The 26832-nt window shown below is 38.1% G+C and overlaps 1 non-coding gene and 1 pseudogene across 2 annotated transcripts in view; both read left to right on the forward strand.

Annotated features, from left to right (window-relative positions):
• The window catches only part of LOC114273109 (purple acid phosphatase 2-like), a 51492-nt pseudogene extending 24950 nt beyond the window's left edge, over nt 1-26542 (forward strand). Inside the window, exons 8-9 of the transcript XR_014355608.1 lie at nt 25567-25689; nt 26335-26542. The product of XR_014355608.1 is annotated as a purple acid phosphatase 2-like (transcript). The remainder of the gene's footprint in view (nt 1-25566; nt 25690-26334) is intronic.
• On the forward strand, nt 21774-21873 carry LOC114268833 (U6atac minor spliceosomal RNA). The gene has a single exon (XR_003631412.2). It is a non-coding gene; the product is annotated as a U6atac minor spliceosomal RNA (small nuclear RNA).
• Nucleotides 26543-26832: the final 290 nt, after the last annotated feature.

Below are 26832 nucleotides of genomic sequence, written 5' to 3' on the forward strand. Positions count from 1 at the left end.
TAAATTGCATGTGCATTGCATTATTTGTGTTTATATTTGTTCAGTGTAGAAAGATCTGTTCATGTTTTAGTTTTGGTTTGTGAATTGAAGGTCTTATCGGCATCCGACTCAGAAATTGACTTGATTTACGTATTATTAGAATTTTTAGAATTTTATGGTAGGTTCAATTGAAATTCGAATTGGAACGATTAAATTAGATTAACTTAATGTCTATTTATTTGGCCTTAATTAATTACACTTCAACTCAAGCCCATATAAGGCTTATACACCTCACTTAAGCCTCTTTTTCATATTTACTTTGAGCCTCCAAGAGATACAAACGTGAGGGGGGTGAGAGAGAGAAGAAATTGAACTCAACCAAGGAATTACTAGAAAAGAGGAAGGAGCCTTGGAGATTTGATCATCTAGCTTAAGAATTTAGCACCTAAGAGTCAATTAAGCATCTAAGGTAAGAAGCCAAGTCTCTAGTCTTGAAATTGAGTTAATTCATACATGAATTCAAGTAAATTGAGCTAAGAGATGTAAGGATCAAGCTTAAGAAGTAAATAGAAAGATCAATTCATACATACATGTACATTCTAATGCATTGAGAGCATGTTACTAGGAAATTCCCTCATGCATGTTTGAAATTCATCTTAATTTAGGGAAATCATCAAGTTTCAAGTTGTTTTTGTAGCATTTGATTATGTTTTGAGAAGCTCAACCTCAAGAAAAATTCGTGCATGTTATGTTCATGAAACATTCATATTTTTTAACAATTGGCATGCTTTTGGGTCTTGATTTCATGAAATGATCTTCAAAGCATGATATTTTGTAAGTTCCTAAGTATTTTCCAGAATTTTGGCCCAAGAGGATGAGTTTTGAAGTATTTAGTTGGAGGTTGAAGCTTGGAGATCAAATTTGGAAATTCCAAAATTTGAATCCACGCTCGAGCGTAAGAGTTCACGCTCGAGCGAGCACTCTGAGTGCGTGCACTTCTGCTCGAGCGACCAGAAGCTCGCTCGAGCGTGAAATGCATGTATCCAGAAGTTCATATGTTTTGCAGCATGCTCGAGTGACATATGTTACGCTCGAGTGACATATGTCACGCTCGAGCGACGGTCTGAGTCTCACGCTCGAGTGTGGGTCGAGCGTCCGTTGAGCGTGAAAAACTAGCAACCAGTACTTTTGTCAAGATTACAGTACGCTCGAGCGAAGTAATTCACGCTCGAGGGAACCTCCATATTTTGCATGTCTGCTCGAGCGAGTAAAGCCACGCTCGAGCGTGGACTTTGTTTTCAGCAAGATTTGAAAAATGTTTTCTAATGCAATTTTTGCATCCTCATTCCATCCTATGCATTCCTAGGTCATGATTAAGACACCATAATAAGAATAAGAGTAGAAACACACTAAGAACAAATGTAATAAGTTATGTACGAATCAAACGAGTGTTTCAGGAGTGTATTTATTGTGTGTTAATGTAGGTCACGTGCCGTAAACCGTTTGATTAGTCTGCTCCATCTGTCTGCACCTGAAGCCAACTGTGAGTAATAACTTAGTAAAGCTATGTTCAACTTTATTTATTTTCTGTATGAAAAATTAAGATCTGTTTTCTAAAATGATATGTTATGTACAATGAATGATTATTCAATTTCTGACAATGTATTTGTGGCATCCTTAGCATCATGTGATATCTGTTAGCTGTTACTTGGTATCGAAGGTTCCATTATGGAACATAATATGTCTGTACTTTGTTACCCGTACTGGTGGCTCCATCATGGGGCTCAGCATGTTTATTCTCTGTTACTCGGTATCGGAGGTTCCATTATGGAACTTAATATGTTTGTACTCTGTTACCCGTACTAGAGGCTCCATCATGGGGTTCAACATATTTATTCTCTGTTACCTGGATCCGGAGGTTCCTTTATGGAACTGGTTATTCATAACCATCATATGTTCTGCATCTGTTCTGTATATACTCTGTTAGCGCTAATAGATGTACCACGTATGATTAAGCATAAATTATGATTTCTGTATATGATCTGAACAAGAATATGAATATGAATATGTTATTAATCTGAATTATGATTTCTGAATCTGTATGGACTTCATTCATTAAAACCCCTTTACTCCGTTATTATTCACTGGGCTTCCGCTCACTATTTTGTATTATGTATGTAGGTGAGTAGGCGTATGACCTGGCTCAAAGTTGACGGCCTACATTTTAGTTTTTTTGTTAGCCAACCTTTGTGTCTCCTGAGGAGGTTCCGGATGAAGTCAAGTTTTTATGGTTGTTTTTATAATCATAATAGACTTGGTATATTTTGTTAAGTCTTGGGCAAGATATCTGACATTATACTCCTAGGAGTGATAGGTAAATATTGTATCTTTGACATCACTCGTAAGTCTATAAAAGTTTTTAAGTTATACGTCTCATGTATGTCTCCACAGCTCGATGGACCACTTATATTTTGTATATTTGCTTCTGCAGCTCCTAAATATATGTTAATTTGTCAAGAGGCCTCTGGTAATCTAAGAATTATTGGCTGGTTACGATGCTAAACCCATAGGGGCGGATTTGGGTCGTGACAGAGTGGTATCAGAGCATGTGTTTTACCGCACACATAGGTCCATATGAGCTTAGGATGTCCTAGTAAGAAAGAAATAGGAGCATTCCATTTGCATGTATGAGTGTGTGGTAATCCTAATGGATATGACAGCTGAATGTAAATCTAAGCAAATGAATTGAAAGAAATGAATGAGATTATTCCTATGTTTATTATTATTTGGTATCTTTATAGTAACATGGAGAATGCAAGGGGAAATGATGTAAGTGAATCTTCAGAGGCTCGCATGAGCCGAATGGAACAAATGTTTGCAGCATTGATTGAAGCTATGATGCAACAACAAAGACAACAACATTTGCCCCCTCCACCTTTACCGGCACAAGCCGAAACAGATAATAATGATATTATCAACCTGACACAAAAATTCATGGAGATGAAACCGCCAACATTCCTAGGTGGAATTGAACCGTTGAAAGCAAAAACATGGTTGCTTGAGATGGAAAAACTATTTGAGGTGTTTCCTTATACCGAGGTTCAGAAAGTTTTATTGGCCACTTATACTCTGAAAGACGAAGCTCGGAGATAATGGTTATTGATTCGAGATACCAATGGGAATATGACGTGGGCTCGATTTAATGAGATCTTTTATGAAAAATACTTTCCTCAATGTTTTCGGGACTGAAAAGTGTTTGAATTCCAAGAACTTAACCAAGGCCGAATGTCTGTAGCCGAGTACGAGGTAAAGTTCACCGAATTAGCCAAATTTGCTCCTCATATGATGGACACAAACTACAAGAAAGCCCATAAATTTGAGGGAGGATTGGACTTAGACATATTTGATTGAGTTGGTGTACTAAAGTTGCCAACATATGTACAAGTTCTTGATAAATCCTTAATAGCGGAAGCCACCCTAGCCGCCAAGAAGCAAAGTAAGGCCCCAACACCAACAACGACTGATTGGAGAGGAAAAAGGTCTGGATATGGTTTCAGAAAAGGTCGTTCTCATGTAAGTAAGAAGCAGAATACGGGATCTACAAGCAGTTCGAGTCAGAGCAGTGGGTCTATCCTAGTTTGTCTTGACTGTAGAAGGAGGTATAGAGGTGAATGTTACCGAGCATCCGGTGCCTGTTTCCGATATAGCAAGACAGGTCATGTAGTGAAAGATTGCCCGCTTGGGTCTGAGAATGCTAGCCTGTAACAATCCCGATCTCTGATTAATGTTAATTCATGATTAATTATGTCTACTAAGTAATTAAGGAAAAACCCTGAGTTAATTATATGCGCAATTGCATTATTTTGTGTTTATATCTGTTAGGCGTAGAAAGATCTGTTCATGTTTTGATTTCGATTTGCGAATTGAAGGCCTTATCGGCATCCGATTCAGAAATTGACTCTATTTATATGTTAATTAGGATTTATAGGATTTTGTGCTAGGTCCAATTGAAAATCGATTCGGAACGAATAAATTAGAATAATTAGTGCTAATGTGGTTAACTTAAGTCAAATTAATCAAGCCAATTTAAATAAGCCTATATAAGGCCACTTTAACTCCTTTAGTTGAGAATTACACTCTCTTTTCCTTCATTTGATGCTAAAAAACGTGGGAGAGAAGGAGAGGGAGGAAAATTGAGATTAAAGTTGAATTATGGGAGAATTGCTTGAAATTGTGGACATTTGAAGAAGATTTGGGAGTTTCAATTTCAACTCTTGTGAATTCAAGACTTAAGGTACGGATCCATCCTCTTAATTGTGTAATTGAGTTAATTCATCTATGAATTCAAGTGAATTGAGCTATGAGATGTAAGAATCAAGCTTAAGAAGGAAGTAGGACGATCAATTCATGCATGCATGTATATTTCAATGCATTGAGAACATGTTACTAGGGGATTCCTTCATGCATGTTTGAAATTCATCTTAATTTAGGGAAATCATCAAGTTTCAAGTTGTTTTATAGCATTTGATCATGTTTTAAGAAGCTCAAGATCAAGAGAATTCATGCATGTTATGTTCATGAAACATTCAAAAAGATTAAGTTGAAATTGTGTACAATTGGCATGCTTTTGGGCCATAAATTCTTGAAATGACCCTTTAAATATGTTGTTTAATGAGTTTCTAAGTGTTTTCCAAAATTTTGGCCCAAGAGGATGAGTTTTGAAGTGTTTGGTTTGAGTTGAAGCTTGGAAATCAAATCTGGAAATTCCAGATTTTTGCATTCACGCTCGAGCGAGCACTCTGAGTGCATGCACTTCCGCTTAAGCGACCATAAGCTCGCTCGAGCGTGAAATGCATGTATCTAGAAGTTCACTTGTTTTGCAGCACGCTCGAGCGAGGGTTTGAGTCACACGCTCGAGCGGGGATTGAACGTCCGTTGAGCATGAAAAACAAGTAACTAGCACTTTTTCAAAGTTTACAGTCTGCTCGAGCGAGGGAAGTCACGCTCGAGCGAACCTTCATTTCTTGCATATCCGCTTGAGCGAGGAAATACACGCTCGAGCGTGGACCCTATTTTCGGCAAAATTGGAAAGATGTTTCAAGTGCATTCTAGCATCCTCATTCCATCCTAGGCACTCATAGGCCATGTTTAAGACCCCATACGAGGTTAAAGGCTAGATGTTTAAGAACAAATGAAATAAGTTATGTACAATCCGAGTGAGTGTATTCAATGTATGAATCTGTCATGTTATGTAGGGCACGCACCTCATGATACAAGAATTGCCCACTTTGCCGTTTACTCGGAGTTACCAGTTATTTGTGAGTAATAACTCTGTAAAGTTATGTTTAAATTTAATTATTTTATGATGATATGAGATGATAAGTTTTCTGAAATGCTATGTTTTGTATGAATGAATGATTGTCCCATTTTCTTTGAAACGTAATTGTGGTATCCTCAGCAGAGGCTCTCGCCCAGGGGACATAATACTGTGGCTTATGGTCACGAGGCCCTAGCCTGGGGGATAATACCGTGGCCCAGGCCCTCGCTCGAGGGAAATAATACCATGGCACAGGCCCTTGCCCGGGGAAAACAATACTGGGCCTATGTATGAGATATGTTACCCGGTATCGGAGGTTCCATTATGGAACTTGATATGCTTGACCATAGAGACATGATTATGCTAATGGATGTATCACACATGATTTGAATATGGATAAAATTATGATTCTGTTTCTGTCATCTATATGATTCTGATTTGCCATGAGATTTGAAATATGTTATGGGCATCATTCATTAAAGTCTTTACTCTGTTATTATTCACTGGGCTTTAGCTCACTATTTATATTATGTATGTAGATGAGCAGGCATGTGACCAAGCCCGTAGTTGACGGCCTATGTTTCAGTTTTTGTCAGCCAACCTTTATGCCTCCCGAGGAGGTTCCGAATGAAGTGAAGATTTGTGGTTGTTTTTGTAATCATATTAGAGTTTTTTTTTTTTTGTTAAGTTTTGGACAAGATTTCTGACATTATGCTACTAGGGGTGATACGTAATGGTTATGTCTCTCAACATCATTCGTAAGTTTATAAAAGTTTTAAATTATGTGTCTTATGTATGTCTTCACAGCTCAATGGACTGCGTATATTATGTATATTTGCTTCCGCAGCCCCTAACTTTATGTTAATCTGTCAAGAGGCCTTGGGTAATCCAATAATTACTGGCCGATTACGATACTAAACCCATAGGGGCGGGTTTGGGTCGTGATACAGTCGTTCTATGATGAGTTCAACCGGGGCCGTCTCTATAGTCAAAACAAATACAAAGGCTAATACTGGGAAAGAACCTCTGAGACAAGGTCGAGTGTTTACTTCAATGCCTGGTGACGTACAGAACACCGAAACTGTGGTGTCAGGTATACTCCCTGTTTGTTCTCAAAATGCATGTGTATTGATAGATTCTGGTTCTACACATTCCTTCATATCACATGCTTTCTCTCAGAAATTATCTAGACCACTAGAACTTATGACATATTTGTTATCTGTATCTATACCGCCTGGGGATTCTATGATATGTACTTATGTTTATCCGGTATGTGATATTATGATTGGTGATATGACATTGTATGTTGACTTGTTACCCTTGAACATTGATCATTTTGATTGTATTCTGGGTATGGACTGGTTGACTAAATACTGTGCCACTATTGACTGTGCGAGTAAATCTGTTGTGTTTAGACCACCGGGTATGCCTGAATTTATTTTTACTTGAAATGGGGTAGTTCCTCCCCCGTACCTGATTTCGGTCATGAAAGTTGTGAAATTGCTTAGGAAGAGACGTAGGGGTTACTTGTGTTGTATACTGACTGCACCATCTGATAATGCTAATGTGGAAACTATTCTTGTTGCTTGTAAATTTCTCGATGTATTTCCAAATGACTTACCTAGGGAATTAGTTGATAGAGAGATTGAATTTACCATTGAAGTAATCCCGGGAACACAACCTATCTCCAAGACCCCCTATAGAATGTCTACCTCAAAATTGAAAGAATTAAAAACTCAACTTGAGGAACTACTAAACAAGGAATTCATTCGTCCGAGCACTTCACCTTGGGGTGCTCCAGTCCTATTTGTCAAAAAAAAAAAGATGGATCTTTGAGGTTATGTATAGATTATTGAGAATTGAACAAAGTAACTATCAAGAACAAATATCCTTTGCCCCGAATAGATGACTTGTTTGATCAACTTCAGGGAGCCCAAGTGTTTTCTAAGATTGACCTCAGATCTGGGTATCATCAGTTAAAAGTTAAGGCAGAAAACATAGAGAAAACTGTATTCAGAACTAGATATGGACATTATGAATTTTTAGTAATGCCGTTTGGGGTGACTAATGCACCTGTTGCCTTTATGGACCTCATGAACAGAGTGTTTAAATCATTTCTGGATGAATTTGTTGTTGTGTTTATTGATGATATTATGATTTACTCCAAAAGCAAGGAAGATCATGAGAATCACTTGAGAACTGTTCTACAGACTTTCAGAGAAAAGAAATTATACGCTAAATTGACCAAATATGAGTTCTGGCTTGATAGTGTGGCATTTTTGGGGCATTAATCAACAAGGATGGTATATCTATTGACCCACAGAAAATTGAAACTATTGTGGACTGGCCTAAACCGACAAATGTGACAGAAATTAGAAGTTTTCTAGGACTTACAGATTACTACAGGAGATTTGTGAAAAACTTTTCAAAACTTGCCATGCCATTAACCCAGCTAACTCAAAAAAATGTGTCATTTGATTGGAATGAACAGTGAGAGTCAGCCTTCCATGAATTGAAGACCAAACTAGTAATTGCATCGATTTTGACCTTCCTCAATAGTACTGATGGGTTTCAGATTTATAGTGATGCTTTCTACAAAGGTTTGGGCTGTGTGCTAATGTAGAATGGGAAAGTAATTGCTTATGCCTCTCGGCAACTCCGTCCACATGAAAAAAATTATCCAACACATGATCTTGAACTGGCAACTGTAGTGTTTGACTTGAAAATTTGGCGACATTATCTGTATGGAGCGACTTGTGAAGTATACACAGATCACAAAAGTCTCAAGTATTTCTTCACTCAGAAAGAACTGAATATGAGACAAAGGAGATGGTTGGAATTGATCAAGGACTATGATCTGTAAATTTTGTATCACCCAGGAAAAGCTAATACTATAGCTGACGCCTTGAGCCGGAAGTCAGTTGGAAATTTGTCATGTTTGCTATCTAGTCGAAAAGAATTGTTAGATGACCTGGAAAAGAATGAGATTGAAATTGTTTTACGAGAGTAAGGTGGGATTTTAGCTGCCATTTCTGCTCAACCTGCAATCGTTGAAGAAATTAAACAGAAGCAACTTAAAGATGAATACTTGAAAAAGATTGTGGAAAAATTTGACTCAAAGCCGAGGCCGGGGTTTGTGTTTGAAAATAATGTGTTGAAATTTCAGAATAGACTCTGTGTACCAGATTCCTCTGATTTGAGAAAGCGCGTTATGTTCGAAGCTCACAGCACCAAATTTGCTATGCATCCGGGGAACACAAAGATGTATCATGATTTGAGACAGAATTTTTTGTGGCCTGAAATGAAAAAGTGCATTGCAGATTTTGTGGCTAGATGTTTACACTGCCAACAAATTAAAGCCGAACATCAACAACCCGCTGGTTTGCTACAACCACTTCTCATACCGGAATAGAAATGGGAGCACATTACCATGGACTTCATTGTGGGATTGCCTTGCTCCTCCCGAGGTATGGATTCTATTTGGGTCATTGTGGATCGTTTAACTAAGTCTGTCCATTTTCTACCTGTTAAATCTATTTACGATGCTGACAAATTGGCCAATATTTATATGAGTGAGATTGCATGGGGTGCCAGTATCTATTGTATCTGACAGGGATTCAAAGTTTGTGTTAGGATTTTGGCAGAGTTTGCAACAGGCTTTGGGGACAGAACTGAGGTTGAGTAGTGCCTATTACCCACAGACAGATGGTCAAACTGAACGAACCAATCAAACCTTGGAAGATATGCTCAGAATATGTGTGTTAGATTTCTAAGGAAGTTGGGAAACTTACTTGCCATTAGCTGAGTTTGTGTATAACAACAGCTACCATTCAAGCATTGGAATGGCTCCTTATGAAGCTTTGTATGGAAGAAAAAGCCAATCTCCGATATGTTGGGCCGAGGTAGGCGATAGACCATTGTTGGGACCAGAACTTGTGCAAGAAACCACTGAAAATGTAAAATTGATTCAGCAAAAGTTGAAAACTGCACAAAGCCGCCAAAAAAGCTATGTTGATGTTCGAAGAAGAGATAAGGAATATGAAGTTTGGGACCACGTGTTCATAAAAGTGACCCCTATAAAGGGTCAAACTCAGTTTGGTGTAAAGGACAAGTTGGTACCAAGGTATGTTGGGCCATATGAAATCCTTGAAAAGATCAATTCAATAACCTATCGAGTGGCCCTACCTCCGGTAATGGAACATATGCACAATGTATTTCATGTATCGATGCTTCGAGAGTATTTGAGAGATCCATTACATGTGATTGAGCCGACTCACGTACTTTTAAAAGACGATTATACAGATCTGCTTACTAAAACCAGGGTTACTCACCAAGTAAGAGGTCGCTCAAGTGACACCACCGATTCATCTTAGGTAAACTCACGTTTCGCATTTTGAAATTATTTACGTGTCTGTATGTAACAACCCCAATCCCTGATTAACGTTAATCTATGATTAACTATGCTTGATTAGTAATTAAGGGGAAATTCTGAATTAAATTGCATGTGCATTGCATTATTTGTGTTTATATATGTTCAGTGTAGAAAGATCTATTCATGTTTTAGTTTTGGTTTGTGAATTGAAGGTCTTATCGGCATCCGACTCAGAAATTGACTTGATTTACGTATTATTAGAATTTTTAGAATTTTATGGTAGGTTCAATTGAAATTCGAATTGGAACGATTAAATTAGATTAACTTAATGTCTATTTATTTGGCCTTAATTAATTACACTTCAACTCAAGCCCATATAAGGCTTATACACCTCACTTAAGCCTCTTTTTCATATTTACTTTGAGCCTCCAAGAGATACAAACGTGAGGGGGGTGAGAGAGAGAAGAAATTGAACTCAACCAAGGAATTACTAGAAAAGAGGAAGGAACCTTGGAGATTTGATCATCTAGCTCAAGAATTTAGCACCTAAGAGTCAATTAAGCATCTAAGGTAAGAAGCCAAGTCTCTAGTCTTGAAATTGAGTTAATTCATACATGAATTCAAGTAAATTGAGCTAAAAGATTCAAGCTTAAGAAGTAGATAGAAAGATCAATTCATATATGCATGTACATTCTAATGCATTGAGAGCATGTTACTAGGAAATTCCCTTATGCATGTTTGAAATTCATCTTAATTTAGGGAAATCATCAAGTTTCAAGTTGTTTTGTAGCATTTGATTATGTTTTGAGAAGCTCAAGCTCAAGAAAAATTCATGCATGTTATGTTCATGAAACATTCATAAAGTTTAAGTTGAATTTTTGAACAATTAGCATGCTTTTGGGCCTTGATTTCATGAAATGATCTTCAAAGCATGATATTTTGAAAGTTCCTAAGTGTTTTCCAAAATTTTGGCCCAAGAGGATGAGTTTTGAAGTGTTTAGTTGGAGGTTGAAGCTTGGAGATCAAATCTGAAAATTTCAAAATTTGAATCCACGCTTGAGCGTAGGAGTTCACGCTCGAGCGAGCACTTTGAGTGCGTGCACTTCCGCTCGAGCGACTAGAAGCTCGCTCGAGCGTGAAATGCATGTATCCAAAAGTTCATATGTTTTGCAGCACGCTCGAGCGACAGATGTCACGCTCGAGCGTGGGTCGAGTGTCCGTCGAGCGTGAAAAACTAGGAACCAGTACTTTTGTCAAGATTACAGTACGCTTGAGCGAACCTCCACATTTTGCATGTCCGCTCGAGCGAGTAAAGCTACGCTCGAGCATGGACCTTGTTTTCAGCAAGATTTGAAAAATGTTTTCTAATGCAATTTTTGCATCCTCATTCCATCGTATGCATTCCTAGGTCATGATTAAGACACCATAATAAAGATAAGAGTAGAAACACACTAAGAACAAGTGCAATAAGTTATGTACGAATCAAACGAGTGTTTCAGGTCTGTATTTATTGTGTGTTAATGTAGGTCACATGCCGTAAACCATTTGATTAGTCTTCTCCGTCTGTCTACACCCGAAGCCAACTATGAGTAATAACTTAGTAAAGCTATGTTCAACTTTATTTATTTTCTGTATGAAGAATTAAGATCTGTTTTTTGAAATGATATGTTCTGTACAATGAATGATTGTCCAATTTCTGATAATGTATTCGTGGTATCCTTCACATCATGCGATATCTATTAGCTGTTACCCGGTATCGGAGGTTCCATTATGGAACTTAATATGTCTGTACTTTGTTACTCGTACCGGAGGCCCCATCATGGGGTTCAACATGTTTATTCTTTGTTACTTAGTATCGGAGGTTCCATTATGGAACTTAATATGTTTGTACTCTATTACCCATACCGGAGGCTCCATCATAGGGCTCAGCATGTTTATTCTCTGTTACCCGGATCCGGAGGTTCTTTTATGGAACTGGTTATTCATAACCATCATATGTTTTGCATCTATTCTGTATTTGCTCTGTTAGCGCTAATGGATGTACCACATATGATTAAGCATAAATTATGATTTCTGTATATGATCTGAATAAGAATATGAATATGAATCTGAATTATGATTTCTGAATCTGTATGGACTTCATTTATTAAAACCCCTTTACTCCGTTATTATTCACTGGGCTTCCGCTCACTATTTTGTATTATGTATACAGGTGAGCAGGCGCGTGACCAGACTCAAAGTTGATGGCCTACGTTTCAGTTTTTTTGTCAGCCAACCTTCGTACCTCCCCGAGGAGGTTCCAGATGAAGTCAAGTTTTTATGGTTGTTTTTGTAATCATAATGGACTTGGTATATTTTGTTAAGTCTTGTGCAAGATGTCTGACATTATACTCCTAGGAGTGATAGGTAAATATTGTCTCTTTGAGATTACTCGTAAGTTTATAAAAGTTTTAAGTTATACGTCTCATGTATGTCTCCACAGCTCGATAGACCACTTATATTTTGTATATTTGCTTCCGTAGCCCTTAAATATATGTTAATCTATCAAGAGGCCTTTGGTAATCCAAGGATTACTGGCCGGTTATGATGCTAAACCCATAAGGGCGGGTTTGGGTCGTGACACTGTAGCATCTCCAATATGTTTGTATTAAATTACCTATATTGTTTGCAGGGGTAGGCTAGCGGGTGTCGGATAAAATTGGAGCAGCGTAAGGCCTTGGCCACTGATGAAGGTGGGTCTCATGATGGTGGCCTCCTAATCCCTCGAAGGGATTGATGTTCTTGGTGACACCACTATGGATTTAAGGACGAAGTGCCTTTCAAAAATTAGTGATTTTCCTTCGACAGTTCCTACTTCTGAGATGGGTAAAAGCAAGGCAAAACTATATGCTTATAGACGGTCAGGGAGTACTAAGGATGATGAAAAAGGTTCAGACCAGAATTTGGAAATTATTGGGGAAATGGATGATGTTAAAGACAATGTTGAAGATGATATTGGATGTGACGTGGTTAGTGCTAGGCCTTCTTTGCTGGATGCACCAAATTCTAGGGATGCATTGGTTCCATTGTGGGCCAAGATTGGAGGTGGTGTCCCTGTTGCTCGCTTATTTGAAGGTGGTTGTAGTTTGATGTGCCTTGAGTACATCTGTGAGTTTGTCATGTGGCATTGGCTCTTCTGTACCCATTTCTTTACATGCTTCTGTGAGCTCTATGAGCCTAGAGAGTAATGTGCCCGACAATCCTGCAACCTCTGAAGTTGGAGTCAACTCATTTATTGTTACAGTGGGTTTAGACTGGGGTGATGTGCTTATACGTGAGTTGTTTGGCTTTATTCAAAATGGTGCCAATGATCTTAGGGGTAGCCTTCAAAAGCCATCACTGCCAACTACTGATGAAGGTTTTTCCCTTGTTCATGCTACTGATGGAGACTTTTCCCCTATTCATCTTCCCCTAGGTAGTGTGATTCTTAAAGGGATTGATAAGAAGGAAAAGTTATTGGATCCAGCTATGTTGTTTGCCGGAGTGAAAGTAGAGTTAATTCCTCAACTACTCTTTGTTCTTCATTATAAACCCACTACTTTCATGCACTTGAGTAGCTCCTATTTTCAGACTTATTTTTTGGATAGATTTGGAGAATCCCTTAATGAGCTTACAAGTTGTCCCCGAAGAAAGCTTCTCTTGATGAGGTGTTGGCTTAACATAATGTTTTGGGCGAATTTCAAGATGGCCGAATTAATAGATTGGAGGTGGGTTGGCTGGATGATTGGTTATCTCTTCTTGAATCTCGAGTCAAGAGGAGGATGACTAAGGTTGAGCTAGGCGAGGTAAATAAGGCTTTGGTTGCTGTTGTGTGAGTGGAGGAAGAACGTAAGCTATCTTTTGAACGAGCATAGAAAGCTTTGAATGAAGCGGAATTGGCGACTTACAACTTGAGGAAAAAGAAAGTGATTCTTCAAGCAAAACTGGCCGATGAAAAAGAAGGCCAAGGGAGAGAAGATCAAGCTTCCAGAGTCTTGATTTGATTTAGTTGGATCATAGCTTTGTAGCATATGATAGTCTTATATGATAGTCTAAAACTTTTTTGTATGTTGGAGATTTGGGTCTTTCTTTCTTTTTTGTAATTAAAAATCTTAAACTACTTAATGGAGCCAACTTTATATTCAGCTAACTAGCATTTGCTTTTATTATTTGTGATTATAGTTAGAATAAGTGTGGAAAACAACGATATTCATTGAAGAAGCCCGAATGGGCACAATACATCTTAGGGTAGTACATCATATAGCAGTGAGTAATTTCTAAGGATAGTAAGCCTTTAACCATTTCGCATTGATGGGGCTTAGGAGGGTTTGAGAGTTAGGCTCAGAAATTCTATAATAGCCATTTTCATTGACTTCCCTTACTATATAAGGACCCTGCCACTTGGGTGTGAACTTGTGGGTTGATGTTCCCCTCATGACGTGAAATGCAGCCCGTAACACTAAATCACCTTCTTGGAACTGTGTTGGGCGTACCAGAGTATCATAAGCTCTAGCTATACGGCCTTGGTAAACATTTTAAGATTAGCCTGGGCTTTGTCCCTTTTTTCATCAAGGACTTCTAGCTCCGACGGTCTGGAGTGCAGGTAGTTCCACTTCGGAAGGCCATACGAGCTGAGGATATAGCAATTTCCACTAGGAGGACTACTTCCGTGCCATATACCAACAAAAAGGGGGTCATCTAAGTTGGCCTTCTTTTGGATGTTCTGTATGCCCAGAGCGCCATCAGGAGCACATGCGCCCAATCCCTTTGATAATCCTTGAGAGTCCTTGAAAGAATTCTAAGGAGTGTTTTGTTGGTTGCTTCAGCTTGTCCATTCCCCTAGGGATAGTAAGGCGTTGATTTATGATATGTGATGTCGTAGAAGACCAAGAGTTGTCTGACTTGGCGGTTGACAAAAGGGGTCCTATTATCTGACAGGATTACTTTGGGTATACCAAAACGACATATAATGAATTCTTGAATGAAGTTGGAGACAGCGGCTCCTGTTGCCTTCTTCAGGGGGATGACTTCTACCCACTTAGTGTAAGTCTCTGTGGCCGCTACAATCTATACGTATCCCTTTGACGGTGGAGAGATGGGGCCAATAAGATCCACAGCCCACGTGTGGAAAGGCCATGGTGAGCTTGAACTATGCAAATCGATGGCTGGTGCATGAATAAGGTTTCCATGGAGTTGACAAGGTTTACAACGTTTGGCATACATTTTGGCATCTGCTTTCATGGTAGGCCAATAACAACCTATATGCAAAAGATGTTGGAATAGCTTGGTTCCACCTTGGTGCTCCAACCCGTGAGCAAGTTCTAAAACTTTATGGATTTCTGCTCCTGATAAGCAACGTAAGGGCTTCCTGTCAAAGCCGTGCCTAAAAGTTTCCCTTCTTGCAAAAAGAATTTCGGAGCTCGCTTCTTGATTATTGCAGTTGTGGAGTGGTCTGGCGGCAATGACTTTTCTTTGAGGTAATCTATATACACCTAACGCCAGTCGGAGGTGATTTCTGTGAAATTGCATTCAACTTTTGGAGGGAATTCCTGGCATTTGGTGCACGTTCCTTAAAGGTCATTTGTTTCCTTGGCCATGGTAGGCCAATAATATCCTTGTTGTTGTAGTCTCCTATAGAGGCTTACGTCTCCTATCCTACAAGAACGATCGTGAACCCGTTCTAGCTTGGACTTGGCTTCAGTAAGGTCAATGCATCGTGTTAGTAGACCCCGAGGCCCTCTGTAGTAGAGGACTCCTAGGTAAATAATGAAGTGTTTGATTTTGAACAAAGGTAGTTTACCTGAGGGGGCATGGAGCTTGTCGATGACTGGGGCCCTCTAGTCGGCGGGTTCTTTTTCGGGGAAGGTAGTTGTTACCGAGCATGACATGGAGCGCTTTAGAACTTCTATCTTGGTTGATTCTTTTGCGAATTTTACCTTAGAGGCCAAGGGAGCAAGGGCATCCGGGTATCGATTATTGGAGCGATGAGCATGTTGTATCCTTACCATGTCAAATTTGTCTATTAACCTTTGGACGATGGTTCTGTATGAAGCCAAAGAGGACTCTTTGATAGCATAGTCTCTATTGGTCTGCTTAACTATCAAATTGGAGTCACCTTTGATACATAGTAGACTTACTCCTAGATGGAGTGCTGCCATGAGCCCTAGTATCAGGGCTCCGTACTCTGCCTCATTGTTAGAGCATTTAAAGTCCAGTTTATACGACAAATTGACTTCGGTTTGATTTGGAGAAGTGATAACTATTTCAGCTCCTCTTGTCACGACCCAACCCCAGGGCTTATGGTTAAAATCGCAACTTTCTAACTTATTCTACTTGTAGCAAATTAAACTGCGCAAGCAGAAATAAAAATAATTAAACAGGAAATTACTCTATTTTACTATTTTAATAAGAGAAATTACATTTATAGGGCTTTTATTATTTTATTAGTCAGTGACCGGCCCCAAGTAGAAACAAAAGGGAGCAAAAATATATATATATAAAAAAAAAGAAGACAAAATAGTAGTTCAACATCAATCCTCGTGCGGGTTCCATTACGTGAGGTTATGGGTTTCCCCTACATCTCGTCACCTGAAATGGTAACAGCTATAAGCACACAGCGGAGTGATAAATATTATGCCAAGAGTATAGGGAATACAAAATAACCATGGATAGTTAGTTAAGCCAAAACACTTACATAACTCAATTTGGTAAATAAATCTTTTAAGTGGCAGAAACTGAAATACAGAAATTATGTAAATAACCATAACCATAACCACGGTACAGAACAGAATGGAACAAAGGTCACAGAAGTGACAATCAGAACAGAGGTCAATGGATCTATGACAAACAGGGGACCACGAAGTGGCCAAACAGAGGCCAATGGTTATTTAAGTCCCCCAAGGCGTGGGACTCCCGTGGTGGTACTTACAAAACATAATTGTTTATAAGGTTATAGTCAAACATTCTTTAAAATTTAAACAAACATATTCATGGGTTTCATTTAAACAAATAGAGTTTAGAAATTAATCCACGTAACTGAAATATTTCTAAAACATAACTTGAATTAATATAACTTATAAAATATAACTTGTATAAAATAAATTATGGTAAGTCAAAACATACGTAAAATATATTATGGTAACTCAAGGTATAATATAACTCATCTTAATATTGACCCTTAGCCTTTCTTTCACTATCACAACCTTCCTACAATAAGTACTTACGTCAGTAACTTACATGCTTCTCCATCTCTTTTCTTTTATTTCTTTTCTTTTTCTTTTCTTCCCACTGATCTCAGCAACTCCACGGATATTGATCAATTCTTCCCCATTTATAGGGAAGCAAAAGCGTCCTGAGGCCAACACGTGGCCGATCTCGAATCCTCCTTTGGATTTGCTTCATAACTCACTTGGATTTGCTCATAGATTTATATCTTAGTGAATGTTTAAGATAATTACACTTTGGCCCAGTTTTCTAATATAACTATATAAACAAATTAATCCCTAATTAAATTATACTTTATCGTATATCCACATAAAATTAATTATTTATTTTACTACCACACCCATTATTATTATTATTATTATTATTATTATTATTATTATTATTATTTATTTATTTATTTATTTACTCTTACTTTTATATTTTATTTATCTACTATTTTTAACTTTAATTTGGGCCAACTAGTATTATAATTTCATATTTCTGTTAATTTGGCCCCAAATAATAATCCCTAATTAATCTTATATTTGATAACCCAATGCCAAATTAGATTATGTATTTATTATTATTTATTTAATAATATATTATCACATACACTCACAATTATATATAACTATAAATATTTATGTGGTATTTAATTAAACGTTCAGGATGTCACACCTCCCATTTTAGAGGTGGATGATCCATTGAGGCTCAAACTCCATTCTCCTTCGGTGTTTACTTCAACGGCTTGGAACTCATCTCCTGGTAATTCATCCAAGAGCGGTTCATGTTCTTTGCTGGGGAAGTGAGCCAAGAGCTCGACCAATGCTTGACTCTTGATGGCCTTGGGAGCTTTGCAAGTGATGTCATACTCTACTAATGATAGGAGCCAGCGAGCCGGCCTATCGGAGAGCACTAGCCTAGTGAGGAGGAATCGGATGGGATCACTTCTAGTCATGAGATGGATAGGGTAAGAAAGGAGGCAATGACGGAGCTTTTTGGCAGCAAAGACTAGGGCGAGGCAGTGCTGATCAATAGGGGAATATCAGATCTTAGCCCCTTGGATGACTCTGCTTATGTAGTACACGGGTCGTTTGAGTCCGTCGATTTCTTGAGCGAACAGAGCCCCGGTTGACTTCGGCGTGGAAGTGATGTAGAGGAGTAAAGGCCTCGCCGGATAAGAAAGAGTCATGGAGAGAGGGGAAGTTAAAGTCAACTTCACCCTTTTAAACGCTTGCTAGTGTTCCTCATTCCAAATGAACCTGACATCTTTCTTTAGTAATGAATTGAAGGGTTGTGTAATCTCGGCCATAGTTAGGATAAACCGTCTCAAGTAAGATGCCTGACCAAGGAAGGTTCTCAACTCGTCTAGATTGTTAGTTGTGGCATATTTTTTATGGCAGCGACCTTTGATGGGTCAGGGTCTATCCCATGGCGATGAATGATGGAGCCAAGGAACTTGCCAGTAGTGACTCCAAATGCACATTTAAGTGGGTTCATTTGGAGTTTGTATTTCTTACAGTGTTCAAAGACTCTTTGGAGGTATTAAGGTGACTAGTCTCTTCTTTGGATTTTACTAATAAATCATCAATGTAACACTCCAAGGTTTTGTGCAACATATCGTGAAAGATGGTTGTCATAGCTCTCTGATATGTTGCTCCTGCGTTTTTTAATCCAAAGGCATTACAGTATAGAAAAAGTTACCTATGGGAGTGCGAAATGCCATCTTAAGGGCATCCTCTAGAGCCATCTTGATCTGGTTATAGCCGCTAAAGCCATCCATGAATGAGAACATATAGTGCCCCGCCGCTGAATCAATCAAGGTGTCTATGTTTGGGAGTGGGAACTTATCTTTGGGGCAAGATTTGTTTAGGTCTTTGAAGTCGACGCACACTCGAATTTGGTTGTTCTTTTTGATAACTGGGATGATGCTAGAGAGCTAGGTGGGATACTGGATAGGTTTGATAAATCTTGCTCCAAGCAGCTTTACCACTTTGTCTTTGATGTTGAGCTCCATTTTGGGCTTATAAAATCTTATACCTTGCTTGACTGGGTGAGCCAGGGGGATGACGTTCAAACGATGCATGGTAACATCTTTGTCTAGTCTTGGCATTTCTTCATATGTCCATGCAAAAACGTCTGAATACTTCTTGATCAACTCGATGAGGGGCCTCTTTTGTTCTGTTGGCAGATCTTTGCAAATGAAGATAGGACGCTTGGGTTCTCCTTCAGAGGCTATGTTGATTTCTTCCAGTTCTTGCTTTTAGGGCCGAGGGCTGTCCTGTAAACACTTCAGAGCAGGTCGGACTTCTTGCAATCCATCTTCTTTAAGATTGCAACCAAGTTAGCGAGGACTTGGTTAGGAGATGAAATGGCTGCCTTGGTGAGGGATTTAACTTTTGAGCCTTCGGTTGCATCCAAATGAGTTATTGTAGGACAGTTGGATTTGTCAAAGTGTTTTTCTGTTGCTGGAAAAGCCACAGCTTTTTTTCTCCTTTTACTCCTCTTGTCCGTACTTCTTTTATTCTTTGTCATTGGCGAGCGTTGGGCCAACATAGACAAAGCATAGCAACAGTGATCTTCTCCATTTGGTTCAGGATAGGCGATTGCTACATCATCTAGCTGGGGGTTGGCATTGGTGACACTTGCCAACCCCACGCACCGTCATAAACGGTATATCACTCTACCATCTTTTGTTTGAAACCTGGTCACTTTAGGGAGCTTTCTTGAGGGCTCTGATTTGGTGAATGTCTTTCTGCGAGGTAGTAATGAATCTTCTTCAGATAGGTCATCCCAGTTGGGTATGGGAGTTCCTTGGAGTGGCAGAGAAGGTTCACCTTCATCAACATGATTGTAAAACACTGTATCTGCCATGTGAGCTTCATCTACTCGAAAGGGTTTTTGAGAGCCAGCTATGGCTATTACCTCATTGTTATAGATTGCTTTGATATATTGATGGTAAGTGGAAGGGATCGCGGCATATCTATGGAGCCAAGTTCTCCCTAGGAGAGCCTGAAAGGTCGTCTCCGCTTCAATAACATAGAACTTAGTGGTGGAACGGATTGGTCCCACTACTAAGTGTAACTAGACATGACCTATGGTTTTGATTTTTTGACTTCCAAAACTGGTGATGGAGATGGGTTGTCTGACTAAGTGCCTTTGTGAGATACCAGCTGCCTGGAAAGTAGAATAAGGAATTACATTAAGTGAAGCCCCTCCATCCATGAATCCTTTTTGAAACTCCATCCTATTGATGATATATTGGGATGTAGAGAGGACGATTATGTGGGAACAATACTTGTTTGTCTACCTCGGTAAAGGTTATCGCCAAGGAGTTAACTCGAAATACTTTCCTTACTGATCCGTTTACACTCATGCATACTTCATTATTTTGCTCCATAAGTCTTGAAAAGGCCTTGGTGGCTTCAAAGCATATTGCTTCAGACAGGCCGAATTGGTCGAAGAACCATTTAAACTTTGTCGATTTCTTTAGCACTATCACAAGCTTGGTTTCAAAGTCTGAACAAATGCGAGCTGCAAGTTCAAAGAGCTCACACACCATTGATTCCTCCATTTCGTCATAATGCGAAAGCATCATGACCATCTTGCCGTTATCCTTGTGGCATAGGAGAGAATCTTTCAAGACATCTTCTGTTTGGTGGGGTTGCTTCAAAGCATCATCAGACATCATTTTCCAAACTAGGAATCTTAGTGCCTAACATTCCGTGGTAGGATGTTTTGATGGAATGATGGTATATGCAATAGTCTACCAGCGCTTGATCCTTTTTGGTGACAGGTCGCCTTGGCTCAGGGAAGTGAACCTTTCCACCTTCTACCTAGGCATTGAGGAGTGCTTGTGCCTCGTCCACCGAGATAGGTAGTGATGGAGGAACTTGATCAAACTTTCTTTTTTTTGTCTGCGGGTTTCCTCTTCCTCTAGAGGAGCCTTCGACTGCATATATAACGTAGTTACGTCGGTTAGGCCTCCATAAGGAAGGCTGAGGTGCCGCCGATCGCCATGAGTAGGGTTATGATGCTGTAATTCGTCCCCCTGATCTTACAATTTCACTTATGTTTCGGGCCGCGACACATAGAGCAAAAAAGTTAGGGAAGTGGCGGTTGACCAACTAGAGTTTATAAGTCGTGAGCACCCCCTTTGATGCACAATGACACTAGTTGGTGTTCTTTCATCGGGTCTTGAATGTCTACTGTTTTTTCCCTGAAATGGCGGACATAAACTAGAATGTCCTCCCCAAGTCGTTATGTCTTCCTCATAAGATGAAGGGTAGTTAACCTTTCTTTAACGTAAAAGAACTTGATATAAAACTTTTTTGCCAAGTCCTCCCATGAAGAGATAGAGCCAGCGGTGAGGTTGGCATACTACGAAAATGCTCGATCTGTGAGGGATTTGGAGAATTTTCTCTCACACGGAGGTTTTGGTCTTCTCGGTGAGCTCCAAGAGCATCAAGAAAGCGTGAAACATGCTATCTGGCATTCCCTTTTCATCCGTCGAAATGGATAAACTTGGGTACTGTGTATCCTACCGGATATGGAAGACTTGTAATATGAATAAGGTAAGGGAGATGGAGGTCCAATTCTAAAGAGACAGGGATGTGACCTTTGTTCGTCTGAAGTAGGCTATGTATGTGCTCTTTTACCACATCTAGTGTTCATGGCTGGGAAGGGGTTTGATCTAGCGGAAGAGCTAGAGAGCCAGTTGAAGCCACTGAGGTGGGAGCTCCGGTAATGGATCCGACTTGTAGTGGAGGTATTTGGCTGGGAGCTAATGGAGGGATGTTTGTCCTTCCGCTTGGGTTTGCAAGTTGTTTTATGAAGCGAGGTTGGCTTCTAAGCCATTATGGGCTAACAGCGAAACGTCATTTCGTGATGATGAAAGAATAGATGGTTGGCATCTCCCCTAATAGGGACGGGAATAGCTTTCGGGCTTACCTGTTACCACACATTCCGGGGGGGGCATTATTGTAGGTACTTGTATCAAGCCTAATACGCAGCAAGCCTTACGAGTGCCACATCACCAAAACCCCACCCACGTGGCAGACCAATAAGGCACCACGTGGGCATGTTATATGTTTGATACATGGCGAGCCCTACAGGTGCCGTGTGCCAAGGCACCATGCAAAACCAAGACTATATGCTTAACCTAAGCGGGAGCATACATATAAACCCAAATATATCTAAATATGAAGAGCCCTGCAACAGGCAACACCATGGCCCTGCAGGGCCCATAGTCCTTCATACCTCGCTCCAAGACCAAACAACAATATAATCGGCCCCCGATTCACTTGGACTTGGATTGATAAACACTGGCTCTCCCAAACATTGAGATAGGTCCATGACTCATTCTCCTACTTGGTCGCTTGGAAGCGGGTCCCTCTCTTAAACATTGAGATAGGCTTGCGGCCCATTCTCTTACATGGTCGCTTGGAAGCGAGCCCCTGGCTCTCCTGAACACTGAGGTGGGCCCTGGCCCATTCACCTACTTGGATGCTTGGGTTGGGAGCAAGATCCAGACACTACTGCTTGGGATCATCAGAGGATATTGTTAAACCCACGGAGGGGTGTGTGCATGTAAATTAAATGTATAAATTAAATAAATAATAAAATAAAATAATTCAGAAAATAATTATATAAATTATTTCCCAAATTAAATGCTTACAGAAATTTTTAAACGTCGAGGTTTGTGTTGGATACAATCTCCTTAAAGTAGATTTTGCCCTCGCTTCAATGCTTCGAGTTATACCAGCGTCTACTTCCCAAAATGCAACGACTAGCACTTGATTTTACAGCACTATAAAATCAAGTCTAGCAAACCAAAACTTTGCTAAAACTCTCTCTTTATTTTCCTAAATTAACTGCAGAATAAATGCAGAAAATAGAAATACGGAAATGAAAGAAGAAATATGAAAATCTGAGAGGAAAATGTATGTTCTAAATTGCTGGAAGGCATGCCTTAAATAGGAGAATTTGTGGCTTTTCCGAACAGGTATAAAACCTGTTCGGCCAGATTGGAAAGGCACCAAACAGATTTGAATCTGTCCAAACAGATTCAGTTTGAAATGAACAGGTTCAAACTTTGCTTAAACTCTCTCTTTATTTTCCTAAATTAAATACAGAATAAATGTAGAAAATAAGAAGACGGAAAGGGGAGAAGAGAGACAAAATTCTAAGGGGAAAATGTATGTTCTGAATTGCTGGAAGGCAGGCCTTAAATAGGAGAATTTGTGGCTTTTTTGAACAGGTATAAAACCTGTTCGGACAGATTGGAAAGGCACCAGACAAATTTGAATCTGTCCAAATAGATTCAATTTGAAATGAACAAGTATGAACCTATTTTGAACCCTTTGAACCTGTTCGGGACTTGTTTTGGGTAAAGAAAAAATTATGGACTAATTTATTTTGAATTTTGAAACCAAAATAAAAAATAAAATACAAAAGTTTTTGGCCCAAAAAGATAAGTATTGGACCGGACAAGCCCAACCAAACCTCACACCATGCACCCGCGCCCAAGCCAACCCCAACTCGCCCGGAAGGACGGATGGCGCGTGTGGTTTTTATTTTGAGTCTAATGGGTCTAGCCCACTTCACCCATAACTTCACCCTTCTACAAACCCCTTCTACAAACTTAGGTACCCCTTGGGGCTCATCCCAAGTATCCCAAGCTAAGATATATAAACCCACACAAATCCATAAGCCTTTCCAATGTGGGACAAGCACATTACTCAAATGTATAGGAAACCCACCAAAAGCTAATTCCACGAACCCGAAAATGTGCGTTAAATTCTCATTCATCCGAAAATAGTTTTGAGCAATCAAATACACGGTTTTATTCACTACGCGGCATTAAACATAAACTTAATTAGAAACATTAAAAATAACGCTTGGGTCCCACCTTAATTAATGTTCAAAGTTAGCAAAAAATAAGGGTTGCGTTTGGTAGAGTTTTGTAAATATGATTTGAGAGTATGAGTTGTATTTTGAGTTTGTGAGTTGTGAAATTATTATTTGAGTATAAAAAATTTGTTTAGTTATGGTTTTTGAATAGAGTGTTGAATTGAGTTTTGAATAGAGTGTTGAATTGAGTTTTGAATTAAGTGTGGAATTGAGTTTTGAAAGTTTGACTTGACATGTGAAATAAGAAAATTTGTTTGGTTCTGAGTTTTGGAAAGAGTTTTCAAAACTTAATTCAAATTGTTATAATTCATAACAAAACACACTACTTTCATACTATCGAAAATTCTGATCAACACTTATGACCAAACTCTTTTTAAAATTCAATTAAAAAAATTTATTATTTACGAAAAATAACATTAATTAATTTTTTAATTGAAAATACTACAAAGGAAATAATTTTTTTTCAAAATAAATATTCGAAAAATTTAATCATAAATATTTAAATAATTTAAATAATCTAAAAAATTTAATAAGTAAAAAATTAAAATAAATATTCAAAAAATTTAAATCGTAAAAATTTAAATAATTTAAATATTCAAAAAATTTAAATAATTTAAAATGTTAATATTTAAAATTTAAAAACAACTCTACACTCAAATCGTAACCAAACATATAAAACAAAATTCAATTAAGAAATTATTTTTAAAACTCATAACTTGAAACTCCATACTACTTTCACAACTCTACACTCAAATCGTAATCAAATACATAACAAAAAAATTAAAATATTTCAAAATATTTTTATAAAATAGATAAAATAGAGTTTGAATTTATTTTTATAAAATATTTTAAAATTTAAAAAATTAAAATCGTAATATTTTGAAATTAAAATATTCAAAAAATTAAAAAAATCGTAACATATTTAAATATTAAAATATTTAAAATCTTAATAAATAAAAAAAATATTTTTAAAATATTAAAATATTAAAATTATTTTAAAAAATTAAAATATTGATTTGAATTGAGTTTTAAAAAGAGTTTTGAATTATGTGTTTGATTATGAGTTTTGAAAAGTAATGATTATGTTTTAAATTGAGTTTTAAGAAATGGGTGTAGAATTATGATTTGAAAGCTCAAAACAAACAACACTCTCAAATCAATGGTGGAACTATAATTTGAGAGACTTACCAAACGGAGCTTCCAAAGCCATTTTCCAACAGATATTGGACTGGCGGCTGAGGTCATGGGATCATCGAGATGTTTGTCTTCTTGCTAAGACAACTCCACCTTGACCAGGCTTGGAGAAGAGGCAACTACGAAACGTTACTTTCCGCCTGCCATGAAACGTTGTTCTTCACCTGCTGTCAAGCCACATATGACAGAAGGGCTCATATCACTTCTGGTAGAGTTAAGGAGAACGAGCCACCAGTCCAACAGTTTGCTTGGGCTCTAATACTCTTATGGCCTATATAACATATCATATATGTTGCAAAACAACAACAACACAACTTCATAATTCTAACACACTAAGTTTCACATTCAAACATTCCTTCTCACATTCTACATTAGTGTTCAAGGTCCATCACTGCCAGCCTCTCCCTCTCCAAGCTTGCTTTGACCTCCTCCTCTCCACCTCCGGTGATCTCAGGCCATTGGAGTGCCCGCCATCTTCCCAAACTACCTCTAACCACACCTCTTACCCACAAAACCAAAATTTCCTACTTACGTAGTTTTACTTGACAACTAATGCATACATATGTAACAGGAACGCATATCTAACGTTGCTTACAACATTTGTCAATGGCCTCTGCAATCCTGTGAATGACCAGTCTGCTCCTGTATACATTGCCATTGGTGATGGGGGAAATATTGAAGGCTTGGCAAACAAGTAAGATTAGTACAAGTCAAATATTGTGTTTTCATTTTCTTCATTTTTTTTTTCTTTTTTCTTTTTTTGTTTTCGTGTTTTTGGAATAAAAAAAATGATTTTTTTTGAAAAAAAACTATCATTTTCATTTTTGTATAAGAATAGTTTCCGAAATTCGAAAACAACTTCTGATATTTCTTTAAAAAATGGGTAGTTTTTGGATTTTTGTTTTTTTTTTTGTAATTAGTTTTTGGAAACAGTTCTACAAATAAATTTCTGTGTTTTTTTTTTTTTAAATGAAAATAAAAAAGGGGCAAATTACATCCTTAATCCTTGTAGTTTGCCTCGTGTCAATTTGGTCCTTTAGCCCTAATTTGCATCAATTTTGCTTTTGAATTTCACATTAAGTCACTTTAGTTCAATTAATAATGCCCTTTGAAAATTGACTGAGTGGATGACATCGAATTTGAAAAGTCCATTAGTTTTTAGATGAACAACATTGCTTGTTTAATTTTATAATGCATGTTATTAATTCAGTTAAATTCGTACAGCTAAAAGTACATGAACTAAATTAACACACGGGACAAATTAAAAAGCAAAAAAAATAACAAAAAAAGAGACAAGATTAAACATTTTTTTGTGTTGCTGCATTGTGTTTGTGTGTAGCATGACAGAGCCACAGCTAAATTACTCGGCGTTTCGTGAAGCAAGTTTTGGACATGCCATTTTTGACATTAAGAATCGAAGTCATGCTTACTTTAGTTGGCATCGCAATCAAGATGGGTTTGCTGTGGAAGCTGATTCCCAATGGTTTTTCAATAGATTTTGGTATCCACTTGATGATTCTACCAAATCCCACACATGATGATGATTTTATGGTAATCATATTTTTTGTTTTCTTTACTCATGTAGGTAAAAAAAAAAAAAAAACTAATAAGGAAAAGGAAAAACAGATAGAAAAATGCAATTTTTTTGCTTTTGCTATGTGGTTTGATAGAAAATAGGAAGCCTGTTAAGTGAATATTACTTTCAAGTTTCTTCTCTTTCACCTCTTTACTTTTCTTCTTATGAAAGAAAATGAAAATCAAAAAAAAAAAAAAAAAAATTTCATAATTAATGAAAAATAAGTTAATTTGGGTGAGAAATATTTTTCTCCTTTTAAAA

This window comes from Camellia sinensis, chromosome 2 (genome assembly GCF_055761805.1).
Source record: "Camellia sinensis isolate YWXY chromosome 2, ASM5576180v1, whole genome shotgun sequence".
NCBI classification, from domain to species: domain Eukaryota; kingdom Viridiplantae; phylum Streptophyta; class Magnoliopsida; order Ericales; family Theaceae; genus Camellia; species Camellia sinensis.